The 24324-nt window shown below is 38.3% G+C and overlaps 1 long non-coding RNA gene across 1 annotated transcript; it reads right to left on the reverse strand.

Moving 5' to 3' along the window:
* LOC110270115 lies at positions 1330-13341 on the reverse strand. Its single transcript, XR_002359237.1, has 4 exons — positions 13204-13341; positions 12894-12895; positions 10441-10449; positions 1330-1342 (listed from the first exon to the last, which is right to left on the reverse strand). It is a non-coding gene; the product is annotated as an uncharacterized LOC110270115 (long non-coding RNA).

A 24324-nucleotide genomic window follows, 5' to 3' on the forward strand; every position in this document is an offset into this window, starting at 1 on the left:
TGTACTCTGTGACGCTCTGCCCTAAGACACTTGCCTATGATCTGAACCTACCTGTTTATTTCATGACAAATTTTGCGAGGCGACATTTGCGAAGGAGTTCGCACTACTAGAGTGTAAAGTTGGAGGAGTTCGCTGATAAACCACTATTTTATGGTTTATCTTATGCTCAATTGAGTGGTTTATATCAATTCTTTACTCACTTATTCATGTAATTGCATGAGTTTATATTTTCCTTCTTGATTTTGTGCTATGATTGAAAACATACTTCTTTGGTCTTAAAATTACTAATTAGAATAAATGACCATTTTGTACCTATGAGAAATAAAAACGCTGACATTTGTACCCATGAAAGCTCGAAACTAATCTTATACCCATGATAGATGCTGTCCGTGTGACAAAAGTGCCCTGACTTGGATCTGAGCTTGGTTCGTGGGTTTCCAAACCTACGTGGCACTCCCACCCCTCCAAAGCCATGTCTGACGTGGATGTGAACGTTGATTATCAAAAGGGATAGGATGAACGCATGAAATCAAAACCCTAGGTAGCTTCCCCCCTCCCCAATACAAACCAGGATCTAAAGAATCGAAGCTTGTTGAATCTCATTGACTGTGAGGTGCACCCACGGTGATAAAGAATTAGGTCGTACCTCCCGCAATGTCTTTCCGCAGATTTACCCCTGCTCCAAGTGATGGTAGTGGTAGTTCTTCTTCAAGTTCGAAGAAGAAGAAGGTGAAGAAGCTGGACGGCAGATGCTTCTGTGGAAGAGAGTTTGCGTTGATGGAGTCTGGCACCGTTACGAACCCTAATCGATAGTTCATCAGATGTCCTCTATGGGCGGTAATGGGCAGACGCTGTTAGAGTTCAGGTGAGAAAGTTTTCTCTGTATTTAAGTTGACCAATCGGTGCATTTGTTTTATTTTGGCAGACAAGAGACTGCAAATACTTTGTATGGGTTGATGAAATCGAAGAAGGATGGGAGGGCATAGCAAGATGTTTGGCCAAAAGATAGTCAGGGAGTTCTTATCCAAGGTATGATGATGGGCTCACTGTCACTGAACCTGGGGAAAATCAGCAAGCATCATCAATCCTGGCGAGAAGGATGGACAAACTTAGAGTTTAAATTAGGGGTGAAATTAGGGGAATTAGAGTGTTACTTTTATGGATAGCGTTGGGTGTTGCATTTTATTTTTGTTCTTTGTGCTGTATTTCTTTATGAAAATGTAAAATTTGTATAGAGTTGGGGTCTTTGTAAATCATGAGAGAATGAATGTATTTCCTGATTTTGACATAGACACTTTGATGATGTTGTTGCTTTGTAAGTTCTATATGATAAATTTTATTGCTAGTCACTTGGATATATATGCACATGCAACTATATTTTCAACTTAAAGAATCATAATTAAGCTCCATCTGTGACATAGAGACCTAATGGTTGTGGTAATGAAGTATAAAACTAGGCATAGTAAGTGCTGTTCGATTAATGATAATCTTGTTCCAAAACAGAGTGAGTAACAATTATACATAAAAGGTGCAACTTGAAGCATAAGCTGAAAACCAGGAAAGCTAACTCAACAAGTGGACTGACCATGAATTAAACCAAAAAACATAGTTGATTACAGCAAAAGTAGCATTTCACAGTCAAAACAACCAAAATAGCAATGTTGCTTAGTCCAACATAGTGAAATAAACCAACCAGTGCCCTAAAATTAGTATATCAGTTATGGCAATTACATCAAAATAGCAAAAAAACATTCAAAACACCGTCTATGACATTGGTGTTGAGTTACTGCTCCGGCTCGAGATTCCATTTCTGGTTCCGCTTGATGTACCTCTCTTGCCTCGACCTCTTCCTTCACCCCTGCCTCTAATGGCTGTGCCTCTTGGTCTAGAAATACCGTCCACATCCATTGTCGGCATGAACTGCACGAACCTTGTGGTTGTCCCTGCACTAGTACCCTGCAGTAGATTTGGGTTTGTTTGAGAGTTGTGTGTGGAAGGGGTTGTAGTTGGATTCTTCGGAGATGGTGCTAATGCTTGTGGGGTATGTGCAGACGGAGGGGGGGTCGCTTGACGCTTCTCCTTTTATGATGTTTCTTGGCTGCTCTAGTGGTTGTTGTAGTCTGGGGTTGTGTGGCTGCTGGTTGTGGCATCAAAGGTGGAGGCTGGATTCCAATGAACAACCAGTGTAATAGTATGAGTCGTTAAACAAATGTAATTAAGGAAATGAATCAAGTAACGAACTAACCTGTGAAGTCTGGGCTGCTGTGGATCCGTTTCCCACCTCAGTTGTTGCTGCTTCAGCCTCGGCAGCTTCTAATGTCTCCTCATAGTACATTTCAACCAGCATATCTTCATCCTCATCACTTGCAGGGACTTGGGGTGCAGCACTCCCTTCACCCATTGCTTCCTTTCTCTTCTTATAGCTTCGCTTGTTATGACCAACCTACGTAAAATAGGAACTACTTAAATTGGTACACATGGAGTTAAATAGGTACACATGAAGTTAAACATCGAAGTATAATACACTTAACACACCTGGAGGCAGTATTTGCATACGATGGTGGCAATCCTCCTCTTAGTTCTGTGAGGATCACTCTTATCCTTAGGGGCATCATTTCTTTTGTCTCTTTTCATTGAAGGTCTTCCGATTAGCTTTTTGTACTGAGGTGGCAGAATTGGTAGGGTGTCAAGGTGTTTCCAGAACTCTTGGCTTGGAACTGGGTGCATTGAAGTCTGATATGCAGCATTATAAGCACCCATTGTGAGCCAGTTATGTGCATATTCTTCGGGTCTTCTATTCTGGCTAAAACAGCACATGCATGTCTACAAGGTAGCCCAGTCAATTGCTAGAGTCTACAACTACATGTACCTTTGCCCAAGTCCACATTGGCCTTCATGGGAAGACAATGGACTTCATAAACATTTCCCGTGTCATCTCTCCAGTTGGAAGAGGTCTCCATTTGTTGCTCTCTCTTTTCTCTCTTTCTAATCTGCTCTGTTGGGTTAGGGGTAACCTCCCACTGTACCCAACCAAAGCCTTTTTGTTCCTTGCCATGATCCGCATGACGTAGCACCTCACTTCTTCCAACATGGTTATAATAGGTTTCCCCCTCATCTTCTTGATCTTCGCATTAAACACCTCGCAGTTATTATTGGTGTAGTTGTCCATCTTAGGGTACTCACTAAAATGTGCTCTGCTCCACTGTTTCGGACTAATCTTGTCCAAGTATTCCCAAGCCCCTACGTTAATCTTTTTTAGCCTATCCATTGCAGCATTGAAGTCCTGTGTCGTTGTGGCCTTAGCACATGACCACATACACTTCTTCAGCTACAAGTCACTCCATTTCTTGCGAAAGTTTTGTCATATATGCATGGAACAAAACCTGTGGTTGGCGTTTGGGTATATTTCTTAGACTGCAAGAATTAACCCCTACAGATAACCATTAATATAAATAGCATCCAATAATCACACTTCAACAACTATCAATAACAAGCATGAAAACAATAATTCAATAACAATTCTTGTACAATAATTCAATTTTCAGCCTTCAATGACCATAAACAACATTTATCATAATTCAATAAATATACTACCAGACCCTAAACCACACTAATAATTCTTCTACAGTAAGCTTCTAATTCTAGTTCATTAGTCAAGCATAAAAACCTATACATTGCAGAATTAAAACACATAACAGAATTAAAACACAAATACCTTCTGCATGTCCGACATGAAGTTAAACCCGTTCACCTGAAAATCTACCACGTCATCCTGAAGGATATCTAAAAACCACTTCCAACTATCCTTGTTTTCTGATTCAACAATTGCATATGCAATGGGGTAAATGTGGTTATTTGCATCCTGCCCTATAGCTGTTAATAGCTGACCCCCATAATACCCTCTAAGAAATGTGCCATCCAACCCTATGAATAGTCTACAACCACCAACAAATCCCCTCTTGCATGCCTCAAAACATACATAGATCCTCAAAAAATGGGATTTGAATCAGGCATGAGATTTGTGTATATCCTAACTGTAGAGCCAGGATTAGTCTTCAGAATCTCATTAGCATAGTCGCGAAGAATTGCATACTATGCAATCTCAGATCCCTCAATCCTCTCCTTTGCCTTCTTCATAGATCTATAAATCTTTCTCTCGTTGATTAGTACATCATACTCAGCTCTGAAGAACTGGTCAGCCTCTCTCACACTCAAGTTTGGTTGAAGTCTTATTCTTTCTTCTAGCTCATCAATCACCCATTTACCATCTGCTGACTTGCAGTGATTGTCCCTACTACATGTGTGTTCGTTGACAAAGGTTTTAACCTGATAACTTGCTGGAAATGTTCTCTTGGCACAGTATATCTGCCAAGGACAATCTTCATCGTAGCATATAGCCTTTGACCTTGTAGAGTCACAGCGTGCAAAGAAAATTCTTCTTCCGATGTTTATATTAAATTTCTGGACTGCTTTCCTAAATTGATTTAGAGTCTCAAATTCCATTCCCACTTCCAACATCACCTGGCTAACAGGGGCATCGGCATTACTCTGAGGAAAGGCTGGGGTCTCGTCAGAATCTTCATCACTAGGTATGCTACGCAAGTCCTCTGATTCATAGCAATGATACCCAGCGTTGTCATCAGAAAAATCATCCTTATCAACTGGGACATAGAAGGTTGGAGGCTTGTCCGGATCAGGATTAGGGATGAATGACTACCCTGTAGGAAAGGGCCTCTTTGTTGATCTTCTCCTGTTCTTTTTTGGCCGACCCTCAGCCTCATCTGAAGGATTGGTTTCATTATTCTGGGGAGTCCTGTTAGAGTCAGAAGGTGGGGCAGGCTCAGGGATTTCTTGTGAAAGTGGATTTCTGTAAGGATGTGGGATGTATTGGGTGAGCTGCTCAGGTGCAATAGGATTAGAGACATTGGCCTGAGAGGGAATGAATTGGTCTGTCTCATCAGAGTGCCAAGGTTGCTGTGAAGCTTCAGATACATTGGCATCAAGGGGAGGGACTGGGTCTGTCCCATGAGTTTGGGATGGTTGCTGCTCTACCTCAAGAGGTGGCTGGGAAGGTTGGGACTGAGTTGATGGTGGTTCATCCAGCTGGACAGATGTTGGAGGAGGTTGGGAAATGTTGTTTGGTTCATGTGTTGCTACAGGAGCTGGGTTGTTCTCTTGATGGGCCTCTACCATGGGCTGGGGCTCAGCACTTTTTTGGGCCTACTTGTTAACTTGGACATTACCAACTATCTCAGCATCGTCATCATCTTCCACTACTGCTAATCTTCTTTTGGGAGTTTTCTTTGGAGTTGGTACCCTTTTAGCACAGACCTTTCTTCTCCCCTTTGATGGAGTCAATTCCTTATCCTCAACTACAACAGGCTGATCCATGGGATGCTCTGTATATACATTAACTCTGTTTCCGTTCTTCATGGCTGCCTCATACATCTTAACTACATCCATATCAATCCTTAGCAGCCTCAACCCATCATGCAGCTCCTTCCCAGGTTCTAGCCAGTAAAACTCAGAAATGGACGTATATCCAATGTCCTTCAGCAAGTCAGAGATGAAAAAACCATTGAGGGTATCAATGTTTACCCTCTCTATCTCCGTCACTTCTCCACCAATGTAGCTAACCTTACCAACTGGCTCTCTCTCAAACCTTCCTCTATGATGAATGGACAGAGTTATGTGGATGGTGTCCATCCTTGGAAGTAAAATTTAACAAACCAATAAACACACATTCTCTGTAACTGATACCAAAACACAAACCCTAAAAAAACTAATCTCTATATCAGTTCTGTAGGAAATACAGTAACTCATACGGTTTCATTAGGTAGCAACGTTTGTCTAACTACTTGCAATGACATATGAAATTATTCATTGGTGGGAAACGACATACTTGTGTAATTCTTCAAAGGGAGTGACCACCTCGATGTCGAATACGAAAGGAATGGTAAAAGCCTCTCCTCGCTACTCGATTTGGCATACTCTGGTCGTCTTCTCCGGCTTCGAATGGACCAACGGCAATGAGGAACCTCTGTTAGGGCACCACTGATTCTTGCGGGAACTGACGTTTCTTTTTCCACTCCCTTTTGATAATCAACATTCACATCCACGTCAGACATGGCTTTGGAGGGGTGGGAGTGCCACGTAGGTTCAGAAACCCACGAACCAAGCTCAGATCCAAGCCAGGGCACTTTTGTCACACGGACAACATCTATCATAGGTACAAGATTAGTTTCGAGCTTTCCTGGGTACAAATGTCAGCGTTTTCATCTCTCATGGATATAAATGGTCATTTATTCTTACTAATTAATAATCCTCTCTTATTACCATTTGATGCCATGATATGTGTGTTAAGTGTTTTCATAGATTATAGGGCAGGAATGGCTTAGAGGATGGAAAGGAAGCATGAAAAAGTCGAAGGAATACAAGAAGTTGAAGAAATTGCTAAGCTGTTCAGTCTAACCTCTTCGCACTCAAACGATCATAACTTGAGCTACAGATGTCCAAATGACACGGTTTCAGTTGCGTTGGAAAGCTAACGTCTGGATCTTCGCAACGATATATAATTTGCCATAGCTTTTTTGAAGCCAAGTGACACGTACGCGTGGATCACGCGGACGCATGACCTGGCAAAAATGCAATCCACGCTAACGCGTGGACGACGCTTCCGCGTGACTTTGAAGTGACCTGTACGTACCAGAAATTGCTGGGGGTGATTTCTGGGCTATTTTTAACCTAGTTTTTGGCGTAGAAAACACAGATTAGAGGCTATAAAGTGGGAGAATGCATCCATTCATCAATACAACATATACAACTTTCATATTCACAATTTTAGGTTTTAGATGTAGTTTTAGAGAGAGAAAGGCTCTCTCCTCTCTCTTAGGTTTTAGGATTAGGATTTCTCTTAGTTTATGGTTATTTCTCCAATTCCAGGTTTAATGTTCCTTTAATCTATGTTTCTCTTTTACTTTTAGTTACTCTAATGCTTTTACTTGTTAATTACTTATGTTGTCGAATTGGCTTATGAATCTTTCCATGTTAGATTTGAATATTCTATTTAATATAATTTGAGGTATTTCAGATTTATGATTGTTTTATTCTATTTATGATGCTTTTAATTTAATTTAAGATTTATTCCTTTTTTGCTTTGGTTAAGTAATTGGTGACACTTGAGTTATCAAACTCAGCAGTTGATTGAAAATTGGGAATTGCTGATTGATTTGGATCGCTCTAAAGCTAGTCTTTCCACAGGAGTTGACTAGGTCTTGAGGATCAAATTGATTGGTCCACTTGACTTTCCTTTATTTAGTAAGGGTTAACTAAGTGGGAGCAATAACAATTCTCATCACACCTGATAAGGATAACTAGGATGGGATTTCCAGTTCTTATACCTTGCAAGAGATCTTTATAATTATTAATTTATCTTTCTTTCCATTTAAATTACTTGTTCCTTATTTCAAAAACCTAAAAATATACAATTTCATAACCAATAATAAATCATACTTCCCTGCAATTCCTTGAGAGACGACCCGAGGTTTAAATACTTCGGTTATAAATTTTATTGGGTTTTGTTACTTGTGACAACCAAAGTTTTGTACGAAAGGATTCCCTATTGGTTTAGAAACTATACTTACAACGTGATTATTTTCATAAAATTCTTTACCTGCAGAAATCTGATCGTCAAAAATGGCGCCGTTCCTGGGGAATTGCAAACGTATGCCTTATTATTGGTTATTGTAAATATTTGCTTTTTGCTTGTTTATTTATTTTTAATTTTGTTTTTATTTTTTTGCTTTTTCGTAAATTACGAAGTTATTGGTTTTTATTTAGTTATTAAAATTTTTGAAAATAATGTTCCTTCTTCCTTATTGATTTTCAAGTTGTTCTTCGTGTTCATCTTGACCTTCAAGTTGTTCTTGGTTATTTTCTTTGTTTTGATCTAAAAATTTTAAGTTTGGTGTCATTTTATTAATTTTCTCTTTCCTCATTAAATTCAAAAATATCTTTTCTCTTTATTTTAATTGATTTTTTCGAAAATTACAAAAAAAATTCAGATATTTATTTTAAAATTTTTATCTTATCTTATCTTAGTTTTAAATTTCAAAATTCAAATCTTTTTCAAAAATCATATCTTTTTCAAAATCTTATCTTATCTTATTTCAAAATCAAATTTCAAATTTCAATATTTAAATTCCAAAATTCAAAATTTAAACCTTTTTCAAATCTTTATCTTATATTGCTGTCAGTGTTTCTAGTTTTAGGAGTTGATTTTCATTAATTTTTTATTAGTTTTTGTTTTTATTTTCTTTTGCTACTATGAATTCTCACACCTCTTGTTTCAAGTTTGGTTCTAATGTTGTTGGAAAGAATGGAAGCTATAACAGGAATATGCATCAATGTCGGAAGAATCAAAGATGGGAGGAGCCACAAGGATTTGATCAACCCTCTTGGCAATAACCCCCTCTATTGTGCTATAACCAACAACTATTCTGTGATGCATACCAAGACAATAGTTATGGTGGACCCTTTCGTGACAAACCACCTCCACCAAATTACTATGGTCAAGAGCCATTCCAGGGAGCGTACCAAGATGATGAATATGGTGGACCCTCTTATAGTTACCAACAAGCCCCATCATATGCTTATGAACCACCTCCCCAACACACCTTTGAACCACCATACTCACAAGTCTCTTTACACTATTCACCTCCATATGACCCTAACCCATATCCACCCCAACCTCCACTGGATGACAACACCATTGGTGTTATTCACCAAGGGCAAACAGAGCTTCATACCACACTTGTCTCTATCACTAGTCTCACCTCTACTCTTCAAGCACTTATATCCTGCATGGACCAACCCTCTAGCTCCAATATTCAACCCTCAAGCTTCGGTGCGCTTTCTTTTCAACCACTTAATAATCTTCCCATCCCATCACCACCCTCCATGGAAGAGCACCCACATCCATCAATCCAAGAGTAAGATGATCCCAGTTATGATATTGATATAAAACAAGAAAGAAGGAATCATCTTCACGAATCCATACTTCATAAGAAGCTAGAGGAGTTCCTACAGATGAAGGTAGTGGAGACCCTTGAAGTTGAAGGAGTGGTTGAAGAATTAGTGAAGGAAGACATCAAGGAGGAGTCTGATTTTGTCTTAGAGCAAGAGGAGGCCCAAAATGTGGAGATAGGAGAGACCCTCGAAGATGAAGGAGTAGTTGAAAAGAGTTATCATGGAAAGAAAATCATCAAGGATGAGTACGATTTTATACTAAAACAACTGGACAAAGCAGTAATTATTGAAGAGAAAAAAGTGGTTGCAGACTTAGGAGATGTTAAACCTCCATGGGAAAGTCCAGTCATAGAGCCTCCTTCCAAGATGTTTGATGTTGATGTTGAGGAAGGTGTATAACCTCCAAGGCATATCATGGTTGAAGACTTTGCAAAGGTTGATCAAGAGATGGAGATTAAAGAAGAGGAAGCACAACCTCCCATGCCCTTGGTAAGCCATAAAGAAGAGTTTGATTTGGAAGAAAGCTACCAAGAGGAAGAGGTTGGAATTGAAGAAGCTTGCAAAGAGGTGGATGTTGTCAAAGAAGAGCACAAGGGAATGGAGCTTGAAATCACCTTCCCAAAGCTGTTGGAGACCTCTCCCCCAAAGTCATTACCATCCAATACAACATTCAAGTGGGTAAAATTCTTATCCTTGCCCTTTACTTTCCCACTTGAATATGGCTTACTTGAGACAGATGGCCAGCTTAGAGCTCTCTGTGGCGTTAAGAGTAAGAGGAAGATGGTTAGTGGTAGGAGTTGCCCTGCAAGGTTCAATACGGTTGCACACTCCAAGTTAAAACACAAGTATTGGTGTAGATCTCGATTGAATGGGTCTAGGAAGCTGTTTGGATGCCGTAGTGAGAATTCGGATTGCTTACTAATGAGCAGATAATTTATACGCTTTTTGGCACTATTTTTAGGTAGTTTTTAGTATGTTTTAGTTAGTGTTTATTATGTTTTTATTAGTTTTTAAATAAAAATCACATTTCTGGACTTTACTACGAGTTTGTGTGTTTTTCTGTGATTTCAGGTATTTTCTGGCTGAAATTGAGGGACCTGAGCAAAAATCTAATTCAGAGGCTGAAAAAGGACTGCAGATGTTGTTGGATTCTGACCTCCCTGCATTCGAAGTGGATTTTCTTGAGCTACAAAATCCCAATTGGCGCGCTCTTAATTTAGTTGGAAAGTAGACATCCTGGGCTTTACAGTAATATATAATAGTCCATACTTTTCTCGAGATTTGATGGCCCAAACTAGCGTTCCAAGTCAGCATAAAATTCTGGCGTCAAAACGCCAGAACTGGCATAAAAGCTGGAGTTAAACGCCCAAACTGGCACAAAAGCTGGCGTTTAACTCCAAGAAAAGTCTCTACATGTGAAAGCTTCAATGCTCAGCCCAAGCACACACCAAGTGGGCCCAGAAGAAGATTTCTGCATTAATTACCTATTTCTGTAAACCCTAGGCTACTAGTTTTCTATAAATAGGACCTTTTGCTATTGTATTTTTGGATCTTTCAATCATCCTGGAATCATCTTTTAATCATGTTTTGATGATTGAACCCTCTTTGGGAGGCTGGCCATTCGGTCATGCCTGGACCTTTTGTTCTTATGTATTTTCAATGGTGGAGTTTTTACACATCATAGATTAAGGTGTGGAGCTCTGCTGTTCATCATGAATCAATGCAAAGTACTATTGTTTTTCTATTCAATTCATGCCGACTTATTCTCCAAGATATTCATTCGTACTTAAAAACATGATGAATGTGATGATTATGTGACACTCATTACCATTCTCACCTAGTAGCCATTGACAACGGTGATGCCAAACATAAAGCTTGCCATGGAACGGAGTATGAATGATTGGATGAAGACAATAGGAAAGCAGAAGTTCAAGAGGAACAAAGCATCTTCATACACTTATCTAAAATTCTCACCAATGAATTACATAAGTATCTCTATCTTATTTTATGTTTTATTCATATTTTAATTATCAATTCTCCATAACCATTTGAATCCGCCTGACTGAGATTTACAAGATGACCATAGCTTGCTTCAAGCCGACAATCTCCGTGGGATCGACCCTTACTCACGTAAGGTTTATTACTTGGACGACCTAGTACACTTGCTGGTTAGTTGTGCGGAATTGTGAAAAAGAGTTGAGATTACAATTGTGCGTACCAAGTTGTTGGCGCCATTAATGATCACAATTTCGTGCACCAAGTTTTTGGCGCCGTTGCCGGGGATTGTTCAAGTTTGGACAACTGACAGTTCATCTTGTTGCTCAGATTAGGTAATTTTATTTTATGTTTAAGCTTTTTACTTTTTATTTTCGAAAAATTACAAAATTTTTTTTATTTTGTTCTTCAGAGTTCTTAAGAATGAATTCTAGACTTTCATGATGATCTGTTGAAATCTGGCTGGCTGTGAAGCCATGTCTAATCTTTTGGACCGAGGTTTCAACTTATCATCACAAGAGCTTGTTGATTTCTATCAATTTTGCTATTGAAAGTAATGATCTGCTAAAGCTTGGCTGGCCATTGGCCATGTCTAGTGTTTTGGACCGAAGCTTTCACTGAAAGCTTGGCTGGCTAATAAGCCATGTCTAATTCCTGGACCGAAGTTTTTAGACTAACATTGCATGATTCCTGGAATTCTTATTAAGAATTTTGAAATCTTTATTTTCTTTTCCAAATAATTTTCGAAAAATTACAAAATTTTTTTATAAAATCATAAAACCAAAAATAATTTATGTTTCTTGTTTGAGTCTAGTGTCTAATTTTAAGTTTGGTGTCAATTGCATGTCTTTATTCTTCTTGCATTTTTCGAATATACGCATTATGTTCTTCATTAATCTTCAAGTTGTTCTTGATGATTTTCTTGCTCTGATCTTTAAATTCGCTTGTTTTGTGTATGTATTCTAAATTTGTTAGTGTCTCTAATATGAAAATTTCTAAGTTTGGTGTCCTGCAAGCTTTTGTTTATTTGATCTTAGTTTTCCATGATTAGTTTCATTTTGTTGTTTCTCATTATTAAAAATTCAAAAAATTTTCAAAATTATGTCTTTTCAAGTCAATAATACAGAGAATTGAAGATTCAGAGCAGTCAGCAGAGGAATTATACAGAAAAAGCTGGGCATTCAAAACGCCCAGTGAGGAAGGAAAACTGGCGTTTAAACGCCAGCCAGGGTACCTGGCTGGGCGTTAAACGCCTAAAAGGGTAGGATTTTGGGCTATAACGCCAGAATGGATACCATTCTGGGCGTTTAACGCCAGGATGGCACAAGAGGGAAGATTTTATTTTCAATTCAAATCTTTTTCAAATTTTCATAATTTTTCAAAATCAAATATTTTTCAAATAATATCTTTTCAATCATATCTTTTCAAAATCAATTTTTTTCCATTTTCTATTTTTTTACTATTTTCGAAAATCCTTCCTACAATTAATGATTTAATTCAAAATTTTCAAGTTGCTACTTGCCTATTAAGAAAGGATCAAATTTTAAATTCTAGAATCATGTCTTTTAATTTCTTGTTAGTCAAGTAGTCAACTTTAATTTTAAACTTTCTTTTTTTAATTTGATTTTCAATCATATCTTCTCAATCATATCTTCTCAATTACATCTTTTTCAAAATAATTTTCAATCATATCTTTTTGATTTATAATTTCAAAATCTTTTTCAAAATCACTTAACTACTTTCTCAACTTTAATTTTCGAAAATCATCAATCAATTTTTCAAAATTTCTTTTGATTATTTCAAAATCTTTTTAAATTTAATTTCGAAAATTCTTTCCCTCTTCTCACATCCTTCTATTTAAGGACTAACACTCCTCCACTATCAGCAATTTGGACTCTCTCTCTATAAGTTTGAATTCTCTCTTCTCTACCTCCTCCTTCCATTCTTCTTTTCCTCTGACACCTCAAGGAATCTCTATACTGTGACATAGAGGATTCCATACTTTCTTATTCTCTTTTTCATATGAGCAGGAGCAAAGACAAAGGCATTCTTGTTGAAGCTGATCCTGAACCCGAAAGGACCTTGAAGAAAAAGCTAAGAAAAGCTAAAGCACAACTCTCTGGAGAGGACCTAACAGAAATTTTCAAATAAGAAGAAGCCATGGCAGCTGAAAATAATAACAATGCAAGGAATAGGGGTGGGCATGGTTTGGATTTTTATAAATCCAAACTGGATCCATTTCAGAACCAGTTTTATGGTTCATGAAACCAAAGCAGAACTGGATTGAAGAGAGAAATCGATTTTAAACCGGTTTGAAAAAATAAAAACTGGTTTTAAACTGATTTTAGAATTTAAATCCGATTTTACTTACAAACCGGTTTTAAATCTAGTTTTACGTATAAAACCGGTTTTAAATCCAGTTTTTTTAAATCCAAATCTAAAATCCAGTTTTTTTTATAAAATCCAGTTTTAAAATCAGATTTTTTAACCAAAAATTCAATTTTAAAACCAATTTTTGAAAATCCAGTTTTAAAACTAGTTGCTTCAACCAAAAATCCAATTTTAAAACTAGTTTTTAAAAATCCAATTTTCAGCATTAACACAAACTAATCCAAAGAAACAGTATCCAATAAAACTTCAGCATTAACTCTACCTTATCCCTATAAAAAGTAGTCACTCAAGCATCAGAATATGTTTAGTAAACTAAATTAGACAATTATTCTTAATTCTGATCAAAACTAAAAGTGCCTGAATCAACATAAATAATCAGACCCCATATTAATTAAATACTGGTAGTAACTAATAGTGACCTATCATAATCACAGAAAAGGGAAGCATTAGAATGAAAATCTGAAACCAACTTCTCCACTTAGAGCCAAATCCCTTTTCCCCCTAAAGAATACTAATTGTCCCATCCAAAAGTATCATGAGTTTTCTCAAAAGATTAATGTCATTTCTTCATCCTTGCATATCATACCACTTTATTTACAACCAAATCAGCATCCAAAATCCATCTTCCTGCAATGGAAGCATTCTGGTCGGAAAGAGTTCCCCCTAAACTTGGCTTATTTTCACTTGATTAAAAAAATTCTCAATACATGGCAATAGGCACTAGCTTCATAAAATTAAAAGAGGAAATCAAAGAAATACAAAAAAGAAAGATCTTTAAAGAAGGATTTAAGGAGCAATACCGTCAACAGTATCTGTGCAAAGAATTCATTCCATAAAGGTTTTCCAAAGTAAAATAGAAAAGGAGGAAATAGACACAGAATACAATGAAATTCAACCACCAATAAACAATAGAGACCACAGTGGAATTTGTCGGAAAAATCAAAGAAAAGGTGAAATGTGATGTCAAATGTGTGGTAAAATACAAAACAGCTTTAAAAAATGTTCGTGTCACTTGTATTCTCCCCATGCCATCATTCAAGATCAACTCAACATAGTATCCCTATAATTGCCCTTGGCAAGACAGTAGTTGGAAATATTACATATTCTGGGCAATGGCTAAACTTTCTAGTAAGAACAAATTTGGGTTTATATCTGCATTATTATAAGTTGTGATTCACAACAGAACTACATAGTGTTCCAACATCCCCAATGAAGTGAAATCTAACAGCATCAATATGCATGGCAAAATCGTGATAAATCAGATTCTTTGCAAAATGTACACCACTATTATAGTCATACAAAGACTAACAAAACCCATTATCCATTTGTCAACCAAAAATCACTGATTACTATGCAACTAATCTCCAGAATCTAGCAGCTTGCATTGTTGCTTTCCAAAATCCACCTAACAACTACCAGCTATAAAATATGATAAAAATCACCCTACAAGTAAATAGAAAAGGTAAATATCTACATTGTGTTCAATGAACTAGAAAGTAGGAATACTACGCATATACTGATATACTTCCAAGCTAATCGTATATACATGGATTTTGTTTTTAAGATAAAAGAAGAATTCCATTAAGATGGAGAGAAGAATAATACAAGGAAATGGAGGATAAGAGATCCTCCAGACGTTGAAGTTGATATTTGCATGACTGAACTTTTCAATAAAGAATAAAGATAATACAAATCCTAAAATTTCATTAAATTCATATACTTGTTTGTATATGCACACTTTGCATTCTAAAAAAGAGTTAAAAGAAGAAGAATAAGGGAGTGGGCAAGGTGGATCACACATTCACGCTTATTATAGGCTTCTTCAGATATTGTATATTTTTCCACCAATGAAGTATCTTCCAGCCAGCCACCAGATGTAACAGATGATGGATCAAGATCTACAACATGTAAACAAAACCTGCCAAAGAAGAACACAAAAATTCATCATTTAAAGTGTTCTTACTATCCCTCTTATGCAGCATTGTTCAAATTCATCATTCATCCCTGCAACTTCAACTACTAGTCTATCTAATTCTAATTCCTATAAGAGATTAGGAGATTGGTTGTTGGTTTTATTGGTTAGTTAGTTAGTGATTATAGTTAGCCTCTGTAACCATATTCTGTTATATATATATAACCAAGTAGCACAATACATATAGAACACTTATGTATTGGCTTAAATCAGCAAGTAGATTTTTTATGAAATCAAGTTTTAGGGGGGTTCAATTTGAAAATTCATACACCGTATATAAACAACTAGCGCTACATATATACTATATATATTATGGTACATGCATGAACCAAAAAAATAATAAATGAGCATGGCAATCAGTTCATTAAGGATTCAACTACTACTTAGTTTAATTAGATATTTTTCAACAAAAAGTGAACCACAGTGAAGAAGAAACTTACAGCAGGATCCATTGAAATGGACAGTTCAAATGTTCAATACTGAGAGATTTTAAAATCTGCACATTCAATCCATTGAAATGAAGAAGTCAGTATACTCATGAAGGAACAAAACAGAACAAATCAACAAAATAGAAAAAACCCAGATAAAACTCAGAACTCAGAACAAGGGCAAGGAGGAGGCTTACCTCAATTGATGAGCATGAGCTCCGGCGAGCCACCAACGAAAGAAGAAGAGAACCGAAAAAGAGAGAAGACAGAGTCGCAAATGGGAGGTCGAGGCAGAGAGACAGAGTCTCGAATCAAATTGAAGACTGAAGACTCGAAGAGGTAGAGGCCGATGAACCACCGGCGAGCTCCGACGAGAGGCAGAGAAGAAGAAATGTTGACGGTGGATTTGTCGAAGAGTGGATTTGGTTTCGTTGAAGAGGATTTGTCGAAGAGTAGAAGACTCAAAATTAGGGTTTTTTTAGATCTGGATTTTAATTTGGATCTGGATTTGGATCTGGTTTAAAACTATTTAAATGGATTGGATCAAAAACCAAACTATAAAATAAATATAATTTAGTTTGGATTTTTTTTGGTTTAAAACTGGTTTTTTTTAAATGGTTTGGTTTGGATTTTTTTAAAATGGTTTGGATCCGGTTTTTTTGCCCACCCCTAGCAAGGAAGGTGCTTGGTGACTTTGCTGTACCTACTCCCGACTTCTATGGGAGAAGCATCTCTATCCCTGCCATTGGAGCAAACAACTTTGAGCTAAAGCCTCAATTAGTTTCTCTAATGCAACAGAATTGCAAGTTTCATGGACTTCCATTGGAAGACCCTCATTAGTTCTTGGCTGAATTCTTGCAAATCTGTGACACTGTCAAGACCAATGGGGTTGATCCCGAGGTCTACAGATTTATGCTCTTCCCTTTTACTGTAAGAGACAGAGCTAGGACATGGTTGGACTCACAACCTAAAGAAAGCCTGAATTCTTGGGAAAAGCTAGTCAATGCCTTCTTGGCAAAGTTCTTTCCACCTCAAAAATTGAGTAAGCTTCGAGTGGAAGTCCAAACCTTCAGACAGAACGAAGGTGAATCCCTCTATGAAGCTTGGGAAAGATACAAGTAATTGATCAGAAGGTGTCCTTCTACATGCTTTCAGAATGGAGTATCATAGGTATCTTCTATGATGATCTGTCTGAACTGTCCAAGATGTCATTGGATAGCTCTGCTGGAGGATCTCCTCATCTGAAGAAGACACCTGCAGAAGCTCAGGAACTCATTGAAATGGTTGCAAATAACCAATTCATGTACACTTCTGAAAGGAATCCTGTGAATAATGGGATAAATCAGAAGAAATGAGTTCTTGAGATTGATATTCTGAATGCCATATTGGCTCAGAACAAAATATTGACTCAGCAAGTCAATATGATTTCTCAGAGTTTGTCTGGCATGCAAGCAGCAACAGGTAGTACCAAAGAAGCTTCATCCGAAGAAGAAGCTTATGATCCTGAGAACCCAGCAATGGAAGAGGTGAATTAAATGAGAGAACCCTATGGAAACACCTATAATTCTTTATGGAGAAATAATCCAAATCTCTCATGGAAAGACCAACAGAGGCCCCAACAAGGCTTCAACAACAGTAATGGTGGAAGAAATAGGTTTAGCAATAGCAAGCCTTTTTCATCATCTTCTCAGCAATAGACAGAGAATTCTAAGCAGAGCCAATTTGACTTAGCAACCATAATCTCTGATCTAACTAAAACCACTCAAAGTTTCATGACTGAAACAAGATCCTCCATTAGAAATTTGGAGGCACAAGTGGGTCAGCTGAGTAAGAAAGTTACTGAACTCCCTCCTAGTACTCTCCCAAGCAATACAGAAGAGAACCCAAAGAGAGAATGCAAGGCCATAAACACATCCCACATGGCCGAATGCATAGAGGAGGGAAAGGCAGTGATTTCCACTGAGGAAGACCTCAATGGGCGTCCACTGGCCTCCAAGGAGTTCCCTAATGAGGAACGATGAGAATCTGAGGCTCACATTGACACCATAGAGATTCCATTGAATTTACTTCTGCCATTCATGAGCTCTAATGAGTATTCTTCCTCTGAAGAGGATGAAGATGTTACTGAAGAGCAAGTTGCTAAGTACCTTGGAGCAATCATGCAGTTAAATGCCAAGTTATTTGGTAATGAGACTTGGGAGGATGAACCCCCCTTGCTCACCAAAGAACTGGATGACTTGACTAGGCAGAGATTACCTCAAAAGAGACAGGATCTTGGAAAGTTCTCAATACCTTGTACCATAGGCACCATGACCTTTGAGAAGGCTTTGTGTGACCTAGGGTCAAGCATAAACCTCATGCCTCTCTTTATAATGGAGAAGCTAGGGATCCTTGAGGTATAAGCTGCAAGAATCTCACTAGAGATGGCAGACAATTCAAGAAAACAGGCTTATGGACTTGTAGAGGATATATTGGTAAAGGTTGAAGACCACTACATCCCTGCTGATTTCATAATCCTAGACACTGGGAAGTGTATGGATGAATCCATCATCCTTGGCAGACCCTTCCTAGCCACAGTAAAAGCTGTGATTGATGTTGACAGAGGAGAATTGGTCCTTCAAGTGAATGAGGAGTCCCTTGTATTTAAAGCTCAAGGATATCCCTCTGTAACCATGGAGAAGAAGCATGCAAAGCTTCTCTCAATGCAGAGTCAAACAGAGCCCCCATATTCAAACTCTAAGTTTGGTGTTGGGAGGCCATCATCATGCTCTGAGTATCTGTAAGGCTCCATGAGAGCCCACTGTCAAGCTACTGACATTAAAGAAGTGCTTGTTGGGAGGCAACCCAATTTTATTATATGTATTTATTTTCTATTGTTATTTTATGTTTTTTGTAGGTTAATGATCATGTGAAGTCACAAAAACAACTGAAAAAGCAAAAATAGAATGAAAAACAATATTAAAAATGGCACACCCTGGAGGAGAAGCTTACTGGCGTTTAAACGCCAGTAAGGGGCACAGAGCTGGCGTTTAACGCCAGAAATGGGCATAGAGCTGGCGTTAAACGCCAGAAAGGGGAGAAAAGCTGGCGTTAAACGCCAGAAAAGGGCAGCAACCTGGCGTTTAACGCCAGGATTGGCAAGCAAGGGGCGTTTACATGCCAACATGGTGCAGGGATGAGAAATCCTTGACACCTCAGGATCTGTGGACCCCACAGGATCCCCACCTACCTCATCTCTCTCTCTCTTCTTCACATCTTTCCACAACACTCTCCCCCAAATACCCTTCACCAATCACCTCAATACCTCTTCCCCAAAAATCCCTCTCCTATCAAATCCTACCCTCTTCTCTATAATCCCTTCACCAATCCACATCCATCCATCATAAAACCCCACCTACCTCACCATTCAAATTCAAACCACTTTCCCTCTCAAACCCACCCATACATGGCCGAACCCTACCGATCTCTCCACTCCTATATAAACCCATCTTCACTCATTCATTTTCACACATCATACACACTACTAATCCCCCTTGGCCGAACCACAAAACCCCCTCCATCTCCTCTATTTCTTCTTCTTCTACTCTTTTCTTTCTTCTTTTGCTCGAGGACGAGCAAACCTTCTAAGTTTGGTGTGGTAAAATCATTGCTTTTTGTTTTTCCATAACCATTTATGGCACCAAAGGCCGGAAAAACCTCAAGAAAGAGGAAAGGGAAGGCAAAAATTTCCACCTCCGAGTCATGGAAGATGGAGAGATTCATCTCAAAGGTCCATCAAGACCACTTCTATGAAGTTGTGGCCAAGAAGAAGGTGATCCCCGAGGTTCCTTTCAAGCTCAAAAAGGGTGAATATCCGGAGATCCGACATGAGATTCGAAGAAGAGGTTGGGAAATTTTCACCAACCCCATTCAACAAGTCAGAATATTAATGCTTCAAGAGTTTTATGCCAATGTATGGATCACCAAGAACCATGATCAAAGTGTGAACCCGGACCCAAAGAATTGGCTCACAATAGTTCGGGGGAAATACTTAGATTTCAGTCTGAAAAATGTAAGGTTGGCATTCAACTTGCCCATGATGCAAGGAGATGCACGCCCCTACACTAGAAGGGTCAACTTTGATCAAAGGTTGGACCAAGTCCTCATAGATATTTGTGAAGAGGGCACTCAATGGAAGAGAGATTCAAGATTGGAGAGGAAGTAGAAATTCATGAGGTTATATCCCAAGAACTCTACAAGGTGGCGGACAAGTCTTCTACTTTGGCAAGGTTAGCCTTCCATCATCTCATTTGTCACTTCTGCAATTCAGCTGGAATTGACATAGAGGAAGACATCCTCATTGATGAGGACAAGCCCATCACTAAGAAAAGGATAGAGCAAACAAGAGATCCTACTCATGGGCAAGAGCATGAGAAAATTCCTCATCATGAAATCCCTGAGATGCCTCAAGGGATGCATTTTCCTCCACAAAACTATTGGGAGCAAATCAACACCTCCCTAGGAGAATTAAGTTCCAATATGTGATAACTAAGGGTGGAGCACCAAGAGCATTCTATCTTCCTCCATGAAATTAGAGTAGACCAAAGAGTCATGAGGGAGGAGCAACAAAGGCAAGGAAGAGACATTGAGGAGCTCAAGCACTCCATAAGATCTTCAAGAGGAAGAACTAGCCGCCATTACTAAGGTGGACCCGTTCTTTAATTTCCTTGTTCTTTATTTTCTGTTTTTCGAAAATCTTTATGTTTTATTTATGTTTGTGTCTTATTACATGATCACTAGTGTCTTAGTGTCTATGCCTTAAAGCTATGAATGTCCTATGAATCCATCACCTTTCTTAAATAAAAAGTGTTTTCTGAAAAAGAAAAAGAAGTGCATGAATTTCAAATTTTAAAATAGTTTAATTATTTTGATGTGGTGGCAATACTTTTTGTTTTCTGAATGAATGCTTGAATAGTGCATATTTTTGATATTGTTGTTTATGAATGTTAACATTGTTGACTCTTGAAAGAATAATGAAAAAGGAGAAATGTTATTGGTAATCTGAAAAATCTTAAAAATTGATTCTTGAAGCAAGAAAAAGCAGTGAAAAGCTTGCAATATATATATATATATATATATATATATATATATATATATATATATATTGAGTCACAATCTGAAAAGGTTCACCCAGTTATGTGTCTGTGGCATTTATGTATCCGGTGGTAATACTGGAAAAAAAATGCTTAGGGTCACGGCCAAGACTCATAAAGTAACTGTGTTCAAGAATCAACATACTGTACTAGGAGAATCAATAACACTATCTGAATTCTGAGTTCCTATAGATGCCAATCATTCTAAACTTCAAAGGAAAAAGTGAGATGCCAAAACTGTTCAGAAGCAAAAAGTTAATAGCCCCGCTCATCTAATTAAGACTGATCTTCATAGATGTTTTTGGAATTCATTGTATATTCTCTTCTTTTTATCCTATTTGATTTTTAGTTACTTGGGGACAAGCAACAATTTAAGTTTGGTGTTGTGATGAGCGGATAATTTATACGCTTTTTGGCACTATTTTTAGGTAATTTTTAGTATGTTTTAGTTAGTTTTTATTATGTTTTTATTAGTTTTTAAATAAAAATTACATTTCTAGACTTTACTATGAGTTTGTGTGTTTTTCTGTGATTTCAGGTATTTTCTGACTGAAATTGAGGGACCTGAGAAAAAATGTGATTCAAAGGCTAAAAAAGGACTGCAGATGCTGTTAGATTCTGACCTCCCTGCATTCGAAGTGGATTTTCTGGAGCCATAGAAGCCCAATTGGAGCGCTCTTAATTGCGTTAGAAATTAGACATCCTGGGCTTTCCAACAATATATAATAGTCTACACTTTGCTCGAGATTTGATGGCCCAAACCGGCGTTCTAAGTCAGCATAAAAATTCTGGCGTCAAAACGCCAGAACTGGCATAAAAGCTGGAGTTAAACGCCCAAACTGGCACAAAAGCTGGTGTTTAACTCCAAGAAAAGTCTCTACATGTGAAAGCTTCAATTCTCAGCCCAAGCACATACCAAGTGGGCCCGGAAGAAGATTTTTGCATTAATTACCTATTTTTGTAAACCCTAGGCTATTAGTTTTCTATAAATAGGACCTTTTGCTATTGTATTTTTGGATCTTTCAATCATCCTGGAATCATCTTTTAATCATGTTTTAATGATTGAACCCTCTTTGGGAGGTTGGCCATTCGGCCATGCCTGGACCTTTTGTTCTTATGTATTTTTAACGGTGGAGTTTCTACACACCATAGATTAAGGTGTGGAGCTCTGCTGTTCATCATGAATCAATGCAAAGTACTATTGTTTTTCTATTCAATTCATGCCGACTTCTTCTCCAAGATATTCTCTCGTACTTAATTCAGTTAAGTCAGAATGAAGGGGTGACCCGTGACAATCACCCAATCTTCCGTTCTACATGCAAACAAGTTTGAATGTGTATCTCTTGGGTTTCTAATCTAAGATTAGAACCTTCGTGGTATAGGCTAGAATTATTGGCGGCCATTCCTGAGGTTCGGAAAGTCTAAACCTTGTCTGTGGTATTCCGAGTAGGATCTGGGAAGGGATGACTGTGACGAGCTTCAAACTCGCGAGTGTTGGGCGTAGTGACAGACGCAAAAGGATCAATGGATCCTATTCCAACATGATCGAGAACCGACAGATGATTAGCCGTGCGGTGACAGCGCATTTGGACCATTTTCACTGAGAGGACGGGAAATAGCCATTGACAATGGTGATGCCCAACATAAAGCTTGCCATGGAAAGGAGTATGAATGATTGGATGAAGACAATAGGAAAGCAGAAGTTCAGGACGAACAAAGCATCTTCATACACTTATCTGAAATTCTCACCAATGAATTACATAAGTATCTCTATCTTATTTTATGTTTTATTCATATTTTAATTATCAATTCTCCATAACCATTTGAATCCGCCTGAATGAGATTTACAAGATGACCATAGCTTGCTTCAAGCCGACAATCTCTGTGGGATCGACCCTTACTCACGTAAGGTTTATTACTTGGATGACCCAGTACACTTGCTGGTTAGTTGTGCGGAATTGTGAAAAAGAGTTGAGATTACAATTGTGCATACCAAGTTGTTGGCGCCATTGATGATCACAATTTCGTGCACCACTTACCACCCGGATGGAATCATCATGTTCCACTTGAAGACGGGTGCAGAAACAAGATTTGGGATCCAGGCATACATGAGGATCAAATTTGGGAGCTCAAAGCTTGTGAAGAACTCCATCAAAACTTGAGAAAGTCACTTGGTACTGATAGAGCTTATTGGAGGTCCAAGCATTGGTGGAAGTTTCAAGACGAGTTCAAGCACAAGCCACCATGACAAGGAGCTCACCAAATGTCCAACTTAAGGACTTTAACTAAAAGTGCTAGGTGGGAGACAACCCACCATGGTATGATCGTTCTTTTTCAGTCTTAGTTTTATTTTATTTTGTTTTATTTTTAGTTCTATTTTATTCTATTTATCTTAGTGTTCATTTATATATCTGCATATAGTCTGCATTTGTATTTGCATACTGTAGATAAAAAAAAACGCACGCGACGCGTCCGCGTCATAGGTGCATCGGAAGAAAAGAGAATTGAACAGAAAGTCACGCAAGAGCATGGCTGGAGGCGTGCCTTAGGCACAAATATGCCCACGCGACCGTGTCACTGACGCGTCCGCGTCATTTGAAAAATAGCCTCCCACGCGTCCACGTCACCCACGCGACCGCGTGACTCTGCAAAATCGACGTACATGGGTGTATGGCAGAGAGTTATGCTGGAGTCGGGCTGGAATGGTGCTGGAAGCACAAGCCCAATCACGCGAACGCGTGCCCCACGCGTCCGCGTCGTTTTGAATATATGGCCATTCACGCGACCGCGTCACCCACACGAACGCGTCACCCTAAATTTTGGCAATGAGAGTATGAAACAGAGAGTTGTGCGTACGCGAGGTTGCACTCGCGCCAATGGCACAAATCATTCCACGCGAACGCGTCCCTGATGCGTCCGCGTCACTTGAAAATAGCCCAACCCACGCGAACGCGTGCCCCACGCGTCCGCGTCGCATGCGACGCACAGTTTACCCAGATCAGCGCCAGAATTCCTATCTTTTCTTCTCCAATCCTACTTATCTTTCTATTATCATTCTTTCTTCTTTCTTCTATCTTTTCTTATTCTTTCTTCCTCCTTTCTTACTTTCTTTTTCTTCGTTTATTTACCTTCTCATCATTATTCTCTTTCATTCTATTTTTCTATTGCATTTGCATACTTTCATTCATTGCATTTTAATTTTGTGCATATTTTTATTTTCTTTTCTAAATTTATTATTTTTCTATTGGTGTTAAATTTTCTTATTTAACTGTTGCATCTTCTCTTGCATTATCCTGGTACTTCATGACTTGTTTTATTCTGATTGGGTAATATTATTTAAATCAATGCTAATCTTTTATGATACTTGTACTCCTCTTGC

Source organism: Arachis ipaensis, chromosome B01, assembly GCF_000816755.2.
Source record: "Arachis ipaensis cultivar K30076 chromosome B01, Araip1.1, whole genome shotgun sequence".
NCBI lineage: Eukaryota > Viridiplantae > Streptophyta > Magnoliopsida > Fabales > Fabaceae > Arachis > Arachis ipaensis.